Below are 9,867 nucleotides of genomic sequence, written 5' to 3'. Positions count from 1 at the left end.
CTGCTGATAGATCTGTCTTTGGAGATGGAGCATGGTAGCTTTAATAAGGAACAGTGAGGGATGACAGAGCTCCAAGGGAGAGGGAAGAGTATGGAATTACAGTGGACACTCTGTGGTCAAGTCCCTGTGGGACATCCGGGGGTGGGGGGCAGGTGGCGCTACATGTCCGGAACTCCAACGCCATCAGAAGGAAAGAGTGATTACAGGATGGTATCTACGCGATGATACTGTTTCATTCCAGGTTTTAAAGTATCGAAAATAAGATTTGATTCATCTGTTAAGTTCACTAACAGCTTGAATGAGCAGTTTTCTAACAGCCACTCCTGGCTCCTAATGCTGGGCGCCCTCCGATCGACAACCACTGTTTTCATCACGTGCAAAGAAGAAATGCACGCCTGTGAGCTCTGCGGGGACAGACGACCATGGTGGCAGACTGGAATTGAGCCCTTGCCAGGGAGGCTGGGGCCCAGTTCAGCCCAGCCAGCACTCACAGTGTAGCCATGGACCAGCTGCAAGCTCTCTGAAGCTTGTATGTAAGATGGAGAGAGAGACGAGAAAATCCCAAGGTCATTTTGAATTGTATACTCCTATAAAAATCCACCTGCCAATGCAGGAGCCACAGGAGACGCGGGTTCGATCCTTGGATTCAGAAGATCCCCTGGAGAAGGAAGTGGCAACCCACTCCAGTATTCTCGCCTGGGAAATCCCGTGGACTGAGGAGCCTGGTGGTCCATGGGGTCGTAAAGAGTTGGACATGACTGAGCGCATGTGCGCACACACACACACACACACACACACACACACACACACACACACAGAGTCCTCTAATTTGACCAGATTGTAGCCATTAAAAAAATTAAGCTCAATCTGTTTATTAAGCTCTAAAATTATTTTTATTGGAAAAAATCCAACACTTGTTTATCCATAATACTATGTGACACCCTAATATGAAATATTATATGAAAATATAATCTCAGTTAAAATGCATGCCTATTTCTTTGTTCAGTTTATTTAGCCATTAGTTTCCAATAATTTTGGATATATAATTGCTGGCTGTAAATTAGAAAAGCCAATTCCTTTGTCACAGTGTCCATATCTTTAAGTTCTTTTTGGCAATCATCAGTTTTAGGTACATGACTAGAGAATTTGGATACCGAAATACGCATCCATCACCGAAACAGAATCATCGAACACTGTTCTTTAAGGTCATAAGTGCTTCTTAACAGTAATAGCACACACATTCATGAACTGAGTATCAGTAAGAAATATCTTTCTAATTAATCTGAAATTTGACTTGGATTTCCTTTCATAACAATGTGTATAACATGCTCCAAATGATTTTTGAGTTATGATATGCAGAAGGTGCCTAATGCCAAGAATTAGCAATGAAAACATCACATAATGGATTTCATCTCAGCATGGTAAGAACTTCTTTTGTTTGGTAATAATCACCAGAATGGACACATTTACCCAAGCTTGTACAAGTGTGAGGCCATTACCACAATGGGGGTTGAAGGTTTGAGTTATAGGCTAGCAGAGAGGGGGGCAAACCCATGTTGGGGTTGCAGGAAGAAACTGTGGCTTCTAATTGCTTTGGTGACTGAAAGGAAGGACAGAAAACTGGATGGTCTGAATCTTCTCATAGCAAATTCCAAACCTATGAAAATGAATTTCCTTTTATAAAAAGGCAAGAGGAACAAGTATTTTTGTAGATAGTAAATTAGAGATGGAGGAGACAGCATTTGAGCTGAGATTTTTTTTGACCAAGGATTTTGCTTAGATTCTAACATTTTGGCATTAAGAGGGCCAGTCTGGGGGAGGCAGAAACATCATTTTTTTTAAGTAATATAAGCCTGTGAGTTAAAAAACACTACTTAAAAAAAAATGTTTCTTAAAGAGATGGGAACACCAGACCACCTTACGTGTCTCCTGAGAAACCTGTATGTGGGTCAAGAAGAAGCAGTTAGAACTGGACATGGAATGATGGACTGGTTCAAAACCGGGAAAGGAGTATGGCAAGGCTGTATATTGTCACCTTGTTTATTTAATTTCTATGAAGAGTACATCATGCGAAATGCCAAGCTGGATGAAGCACAAGCTGGAATCAAGATTTCTGGGAGACAGAGTAATGGAAATAAAAACAAACAAATGAGACCTAATTAAACTTAAAAGCTTTTGCACAATCAAGGAAAATATAAGCAATGCGAAAAGACAGCCTTCAGAATGGGAGAAAATAATAGCAAACAAAACAACTGACAAAGATTTAATCTCCAAAATATACAAGCAGCTCAATACCAGAAAAATGAACAGCCCAATCAAAAAGTGGGCAAAAGAACTAAACAGATGTTTCTCCAAAGAAGACATACAGATGGCTAATAAATACATGAAAAGATGTTCAGCATCACTCAATATTCGGTTCAGTTCAGTCGCTCAGTCGTGTCCTACTCTTTTCGACCCCATGAACTGCAGCATGCCAGGCCTCCCTGTCCATCACAATGCAAATCAAAACCACAATGAGGTGTCATCTCACACCAGTCAGAATGGCCGTCATCAAAAAGTCGACAAACAATAAATGCTGGAGAGGGTGTGGAGAAAAGGGAACCCTCTTACACTGCTGGTGGGAATGCAAACTGGTACAGCGGCTATGGAGAACAGTGTGGAGATTCCTTAAAAAAACGGGAATAGAACTGCCTTATGATCCAGCAATCCCACTGCTGGGCATACACCCTGAGGAAACCAGAAGGGAAAGAGACACGTGTACCCCAGCGTTCACTGCAGCTCTATTTACAATAGCTAGGACATGGAAGCAACCTAGATGTCCATTGGCAGATGAATGGAGGAAGGAAGGCAGTTGTGGTGCATACACAGTATGGAGTACGACTCTGCTATAAAAAGGAATGAATTGGAGTCACTTCCAATGAGGTGGATGAAACTGGAGCCTGTTATACAGAGTCAAGTAAGTCAGAAAGATAAACACAAATAACTGTACATTAATGCATATATATGGAATTTAGAAAGACAGTAACAATGATTCTATGTGCAGGGCAGCAAAAAAGACACAGATGTAAAGAAGAGACTTTTGGACTCTGTAGGAGAAGGCAAGGATGGGATGATTTGAAAGGACAGCATTGAAACATGTATATTACTATATGTAAAATAGATGCCCAGTGCAAGTTTGATGAGTGAGGCAGAGCACCCAAAGCCAGTGCTCTGGGACAACCCAGAGGGAAAGGGTGGGGAGGGAAGTGGGAGGGGGGTTCAAGATGTGGGGGGACACATGTTTATCTGTGGCTGATTCATGTTGATGTATAGCAGAAACCATCACAATATTGTAAAGTAATTATCTTCCACTTAAAATAAAATAATTAAAAATAAAATAAATAAGACTAAAAAAGATTTCTGGGAGAAATATGAACAACTTCAGATATGCAGATGATACCACTGTAAATGGCAGAAAGCTAAGAAGAACTAAAAACCCTCTTGGGGAGAGTGAAAGAAGAGAGTAAAAGAGCTGGCTTAAAATTCAGCATTCAAAAACCTAAGATCATAGCATCCTGTCCCATCACTTCATGGCAAATAAAAAGGGAAAAAGTGGAAGCAGTGGCAGACTTTATTTTCTTGGACTCCAAAATCACTGCAGACAGTGACTGCAGCTGTGAAATTAAAAGACGCTCCTTGGAAGGTAAGCTATGACACATCCAGACAGTGTATTAAAAAGCAGAGACATCATTTTGCCGACAAAGGTCTGTATGGTCAAACTATGCTTTTTCCAGGAGTCATGTACAGATGTGAGACCTGGAAAACAAAGAAGGCTGAGCACTGAAGAATTGAATCTTTTGAACTGTGGTGCTGGAGGAGACTCTTGAGAGTCCCTGGGACTGCAAGGAGATCCAACCGATCAATCTTGAAGGAAATCAACCCTGAATATTCACTGGAAGGGCCATTGCTGAAGCTGAAGCTCCAACACTTTGGCCACCAGATGCAAAGAACTGACTCATTCAAAAAGACCCTGATACTGGGAAAGATTGAGGCCATGAGGAGAAGGGGGCAGCAAAGGATGAGATGGTTGGATGGCATCACCGACTCAATGGACATGATGAGTTTGAGCAAACTCTGGGAGATAGTGGAGGACAGAGGAGCCTTGCGTGCTGCAGTCCCTGGGGTTACAAGGAGATGAGCACAACTTAGTTTTTGAACAACAACAACAACAAGCCCATGTGTATATTAACATCAGTGTGTGTCGGCTCCATGACTGATTTAAGACTAGTGTGACTATGGCCAGATTTCTTCCCCTTGGTTCTGCAGCTCCTTTGGTTTAAATGTCTAAATGTTATTCAAATGCTTTAATCACTGAGAAAAAGAGAACTGTAATGGTTTTCTTCAAGTGATCCAAACAATGATTCTTAAAAAAAAAAACACACCTTGTCAGAATATTCACGTTACTGCTTTTGTTGCTAATAATTTAATCTACAATATTTTAAAAACAGTCTTGAAAAATTTGATCTGCTTCTTGTGGACATGATCAGCCTCTGATTCTATCTTGAACATTTAAAACATTTTATTTCAGTAAGAAAGGAAAGAAGGCTGTCGCTATATTGGGTAAAGTTCACTGAATTTGGAATGCATGTTGAAATCAGGCAGGCCTCATTTCTTCCCTATGCTATTAATTTACTAGATCAAAGGTTGGCTCCATGCAGACTGACTCATATGCAGTGTGTTTTAATTACATATCACTATTCTATTGATACTCTTATAGAGTATTTTTTGCTTATAGACATGGTGATTATTGGATATAAGTTGTTTAAACTTCATCTTCAAAGTGAAAAACCTGAAGAGCTAGAGAGCTCTTCTTTCTAGAGAGCTCAATACAGATTTCTACTTCCAAGATTAAATGAAATTAAATGTATACTACCTTGGTTTCACATAGCAGGAAAAAAATTGATTCACCTTGATTTTTGTTATTATTGTTATTTTTTTAACTCTTGTGCAGCAGTTTTTTTTTTTTTTTTTTTTTGCCCACCTATCAGTCTGCTTTGCATAGCATTGCAAGTTTAAGTATTAATCACTCAGTTATGTCCAAGTCTCTGTGACCCTGTGGACTGTATCTCTCCAGGCTCCTCTATCCATGGAATTCTCTAGGCAAGATTACTGGAGTGGGTTGCTATTTCCTCCTCCAGGGGATCTTCTGACCCAGGAATGGAACTGGGGTTTCCTGCATTGCAAGCAGATTCTTTAGCATCTGAGCTACCATGGAAGTTTAAACTTCCTGAGTGCAAGTGAAAGTCGCTAAGTCGTGTTGGACTCTTTGCAACCCCATGGACTATACAGTCCATGGAACTCTCCAGGCCAGAATACTGGAGTGGGTAGCCTTTCCCTTCTCTAGGGGTTCTTCCCAACCCAGGGATCAAACCCAGGTCTCCTGCATTGTAGGCGGATTCTTTACCAACTGAGCCACAAGAGAAGCCTGGCTTCAAAGTGTCAGCTCCTCCACCCACGGTCCCTCCAGCGCACTCATGATGACTGGGTTGGAGCACAGCCTCAGCTCTTCCATCAAGAGTTCAAGGGCTTCCTTGATATTGAAGATGGGTGTCATTCACTCCCGGGGTTGTTTTTCCCACTGCTCCCCTCACTGCCACTCTAGCTTCAGATCAAATGGACTCGGTGTGGTTACTTGTCCTGCATGGGTTTGCCCACATTTGCTTGCACTGGTTTCTGTACCTGGAGCATTCCACCCATCTCCAGATGTAAAACTCCATCCTTCTCATCTCGGTTCAAATGGGACCATGTTCATAGGATGCTCTGGAAGGAATGACCTTCTCTTCCATGACTTCAGTAATTTCAACTGTACTTGTCATGACGTCATTGCTTGTCATCAGTGGGGGTTACACATGTGATGGGGAGTGACAGCTTCTCGAAGTGAGAGTTCACTGAATATTGACCTGCTCACACACGGTTAGCTTGGTGTGCGGTGGGGGACTGCGGGGCCCATGGACTGTGCACGACATGACCCCTATCAGCTCAAAGTGCAGTGAAATCAGATCACAGGTCTAGACAGCAAGCTCAGAAGCTGTTAGGCCTACCAAACAGCAGAGGAGGTCAGCGAAAGGCTGTGTCTGGGGACACGCAACGGAAGCCACACACTGGGGTGAGTGGCTGAGATGGTCTGCAGGTTGCCACAGCAAACAACAGCAAAAACACATTTTCTGGAGGTGACAGCCCCTCTGCCCCCGAAGTGACAGACTTATATCCCACGCATAGGACAAGAGCTGCCAGACCTGGTGGGCCAGGACCGAGGCTGGGCAGAAGCCCTGCAGAGTGCACATGTAAGAAGACACGTGCGAACCGCCCCGCCTGGAGCAGGGGTCATCCTCAGAGATCTCCTCCACACCTGCTTCTGGGAGGTGAGGCTGGAAGAAGTACACACCTCCCGATGCAGCAGTGGGCGCGGAACCAGGGCGAGAGGGCGGGCCCAGGGCGGATGCCCTCCTGGATCAAATCAGCTTGGAGGCAGAGAAAACAGTTACCCCCAGATTCTTCTGTAAGGCAGAGCAATTCATCTTTGTGTAGTGGGCCCTCCTTCTGCCACAAGAAGGCCCTCCAGTTAGCTGGAAAGCACATCTCACAGAGCAACATGAAACAAAAGCTGGCATAGCATGAAAATCTAAGGAAAAAAAAAAAGGAAGGAGCAGTGAAACTTGTCAGAGGAAGAATATTCACAGACTCTCAATGACACAATGGCTCCAGCCTGCCAAGGATGGTGGAACTTCTGACTTACTATTAAAATTTAATTGATAAAAACTAATAAGCAGTGAAACAACCGCAACCATGAAAGAGCTCCTAGAGCAAAACCACAAAGTCTTGGGCAACAGACAGGAAGACAATTGAGGGAATGAAAACCAGGATTAAAAAAAAGAAAAAAAAAAAACCCACAGAAGCGAAGATCCAATTGTAGGAAGTACAGAAGATGAGCTCTGTAGAAAACACAGGAAAGACACGGATAACAGGAATGAGGAAACTCCAGCCACATAAAAGTGAAATGGACCATTTAAAATGTCGAGAGATAAGGTGAGAGACAGAGAAGACAGGCATACAGATTTTTAAAACACACATAATTTGAACTCTTGCAGCAGGAAAATACACTGGAATGGAACAACTATTAAAAGACTTAATTCAAGAAATTGTAATTAGAGGAAGACGTGAACCCATATTCTGGAAGGGCACCGCACGTATTGTTGAAAGCTGACCCAGAGTGCTCAGTGGTGGGTGGGTCTGTAACCCAGCCTCTCTACCCTGGGGATGGTGTGAAGGGTGCAGGGTGGAGAAAAAGAGGAAAAAAAAAAGATCAGACGTCCTTGTTAACACACCCTGGATCTCCTGATAGTGTTTATTAGAGGAAATAAAATGGAGGAAAAATGTGACTTACTGGAATATAAAGTGGGGATGTTTCATGACTGAAATTAATGCTCTCCAGACATTCTTTGGAGACTTCAAACATTAAATCTGGAAGAGGGTGAATCCTAACATTTCTAGGAAGAACTGGGGGTTACACAGTTTGACTTCATGCTTTTCCTGTGTCTTGCAGTTACTTGTGTCCTTTGAATTATTAGTAAAAAGGCAAGATCTCTGATTCTTGATAGCCTGATTTGAAAATCCGACACTGTATATTGTATCACCAAGACATCGCCTATGTTCAGTTACGTTCACTTCAGTTCAGTCGCTCAGTCGTGTCCAACTCTTTGTGACCCCATGAATCGCAGCACGCCAGGCCTCCCTGTCCATCACCAACTCCCGGAGTTCACTCAGACTCACGTCCATCGAGTCAGCGATGCCATCCAGCCATCTCATCCTCTGTCGTCCCCTTCTCCTCCTGCCCCCATCCCTCCCAGCATCAGAGTCTTTTCCAATGAGTCAACTCTTCGCATGAGGTGGCCAAAGTACTGGAGTTTCAGCTTCAGCATCATTTCTTCCAAAGAACACCCAGGACTGATCTCCTTTAGAATGGACTGGTTGGATCTCCTTGCAGTCCAAGGGACTCTCAAGAGTCTTCTCCAACACCACACTTCAAAAGCATCAATTCTTCGGCACTCAGCTTTCTTCACAGTCCAACTCTTACATCATACATGACCACTGGAAAAACCATAGCCTTGACTTGATGGACCTTTGTTGGCAAAGTAATGTCTCTGCTTTTGAATATGCTATCTAGGTTGGTCATAACTTTCCTTCCAAGGAGTAAGTGTCTTTGAATTTCATGGCTGTACTCACCATCTGCAGTGATTTTGGCACCCCAAAAAATAAAGTCTGACACTGTTTCCCCATCTATTTGCCATGAAGTGATGGGACCAGATGCCATGATCTTAGTCTTCTGAACGTTGAGCTTTAAGCCAACTTTTTCACTCTCCTCTTTCACTTTCATCAAGAGGCTTTTTAGTTCCTCTTCACTTTCTGCCATAAAGGTGGTGTCATCTGCATATCTGAGGTTATTGATATTTCTCCTGGAAATCTTGATTCCAGCTTGTGCTTCATCCAGTCCAGCGTTTCTCATGATGTACTCTGCATATAAGTTAAGTAAGCAGGGTGACAATATACAGCCTTGACGTACTCCTTTTCCTATTTGGAACCAGTTTGTTCCATGTCCAGTTCTAACTGTTACTTCCTGACCTGCATATAGGTTTCTCAAGAGGCAGGTCAGGTGCTCTGGTATTCCCATCTCTTTCAGAATTTTCCACAGTTTATTGTGATCCACACAGTCAAAGTCTTTGGCATAGTCAATAAAGCAGAAATAGATGTTTTTCTGGAACTCTCTTGCTTTTTCCATGATCCAGCGGATGTTGGCAATTTGATCTCTGGTTCCTCTGCCTTTTCTAAAACCAGCTTAAACATCTGGAAGTTCACGGTTCATGTATTGCTGAAGCCTGGCTTGGAGAATTTTGAACATTACTTTACTAGCGTGTGAGATGAGTGCAATTGTGTGCTAGTTTGAACATTTTTGTCATTGCCTTTCTTTGGGATTGGAATGAAAACTGACTTTTTCCAGTTCTGTGGCCACTGCTGAGTTTTCCAAATTTGCTGGCATATTGAGTGCAGCACTTTCACAGCATCATCTTTCAGGATTTGAAATGGCTCAACTAGAATTCCATTACCTCCACTAGCTTTGTTCGTAATGATGCTTCCTAAGGCCCACTTGACTTCACATTCCAGGATGTCTGGCTCTAGGTCAGTGATCACACCATTGTGATTATCTTGGTTGTGAAGATTGTTTTTGTACAGTTCTTCTGTATATTCTTGCCACCTCTTAATATCTTCTGCTTCTGTTAGGTCCATACCATTTCTGTCCTTTATTGAGCCCATCTTTGCATGAAATGTTCCCTTGGTATCTCTAATTTTCTTGAAGAGATCTCTAGTCTTTCCCATTCTGTTGTTTTCCTCTATTTCTTTGCATTGATCTCTGAGGAAGGCTTGTTTTAAATATGAAGAAAAAATAATTGGGCGACCAGACAAAAGAATCAAGTCACTTATAAGGAGGAAAGTGTGTATTAGTCTCAGAATTTTCCACAGGTACTTTCAAGGTTGGAAGAATGTAGACAGGTACCTGTGAAAAAACTAGAGGAAATAAAATATGTCTGAAATTTTCAATAGTCAGACTAGTTTTCAAAAACAAACAGCTTTGAAAATGTGACATTAGGGAGGGCTGTTTCTATTCTTTACAAGGAGACTATGGGGGTCACTTCTCAACCCAGAGATGATAAACGTCATTATTGCTAGCACTGAATTTAGATTTAACAGAAGAACTAAGACTAAAACAATGTTTTAGGGATTAGGGATTTGGAAGGCAAAGCTATTTAAGTATCAAATGCTCCAACAATGTAG

General features: G+C 42.4%; 1 protein-coding gene across 4 annotated transcripts in view; it reads right to left on the bottom strand.

Annotated features, from left to right (window-relative positions):
- PACRG (parkin coregulated) overlaps nt 1-9,867 on the bottom strand; it is a 531,317-nt gene that overhangs the window by 27,787 nt on the left and 493,663 nt on the right. The gene's annotated exons all lie outside the window — the stretch shown is intronic.

This window comes from Bos grunniens, chromosome 9, assembly GCF_055505025.1.
Source record: "Bos grunniens cultivar Pamir isolate PY7600 chromosome 9, Bosgru_T2T1.0, whole genome shotgun sequence".
NCBI lineage: Eukaryota > Metazoa > Chordata > Mammalia > Artiodactyla > Bovidae > Bos > Bos grunniens.
Note: the sequence above shows the minus strand (reverse complement) of the source record. Positions and strands in the feature narration are given on the sequence as shown.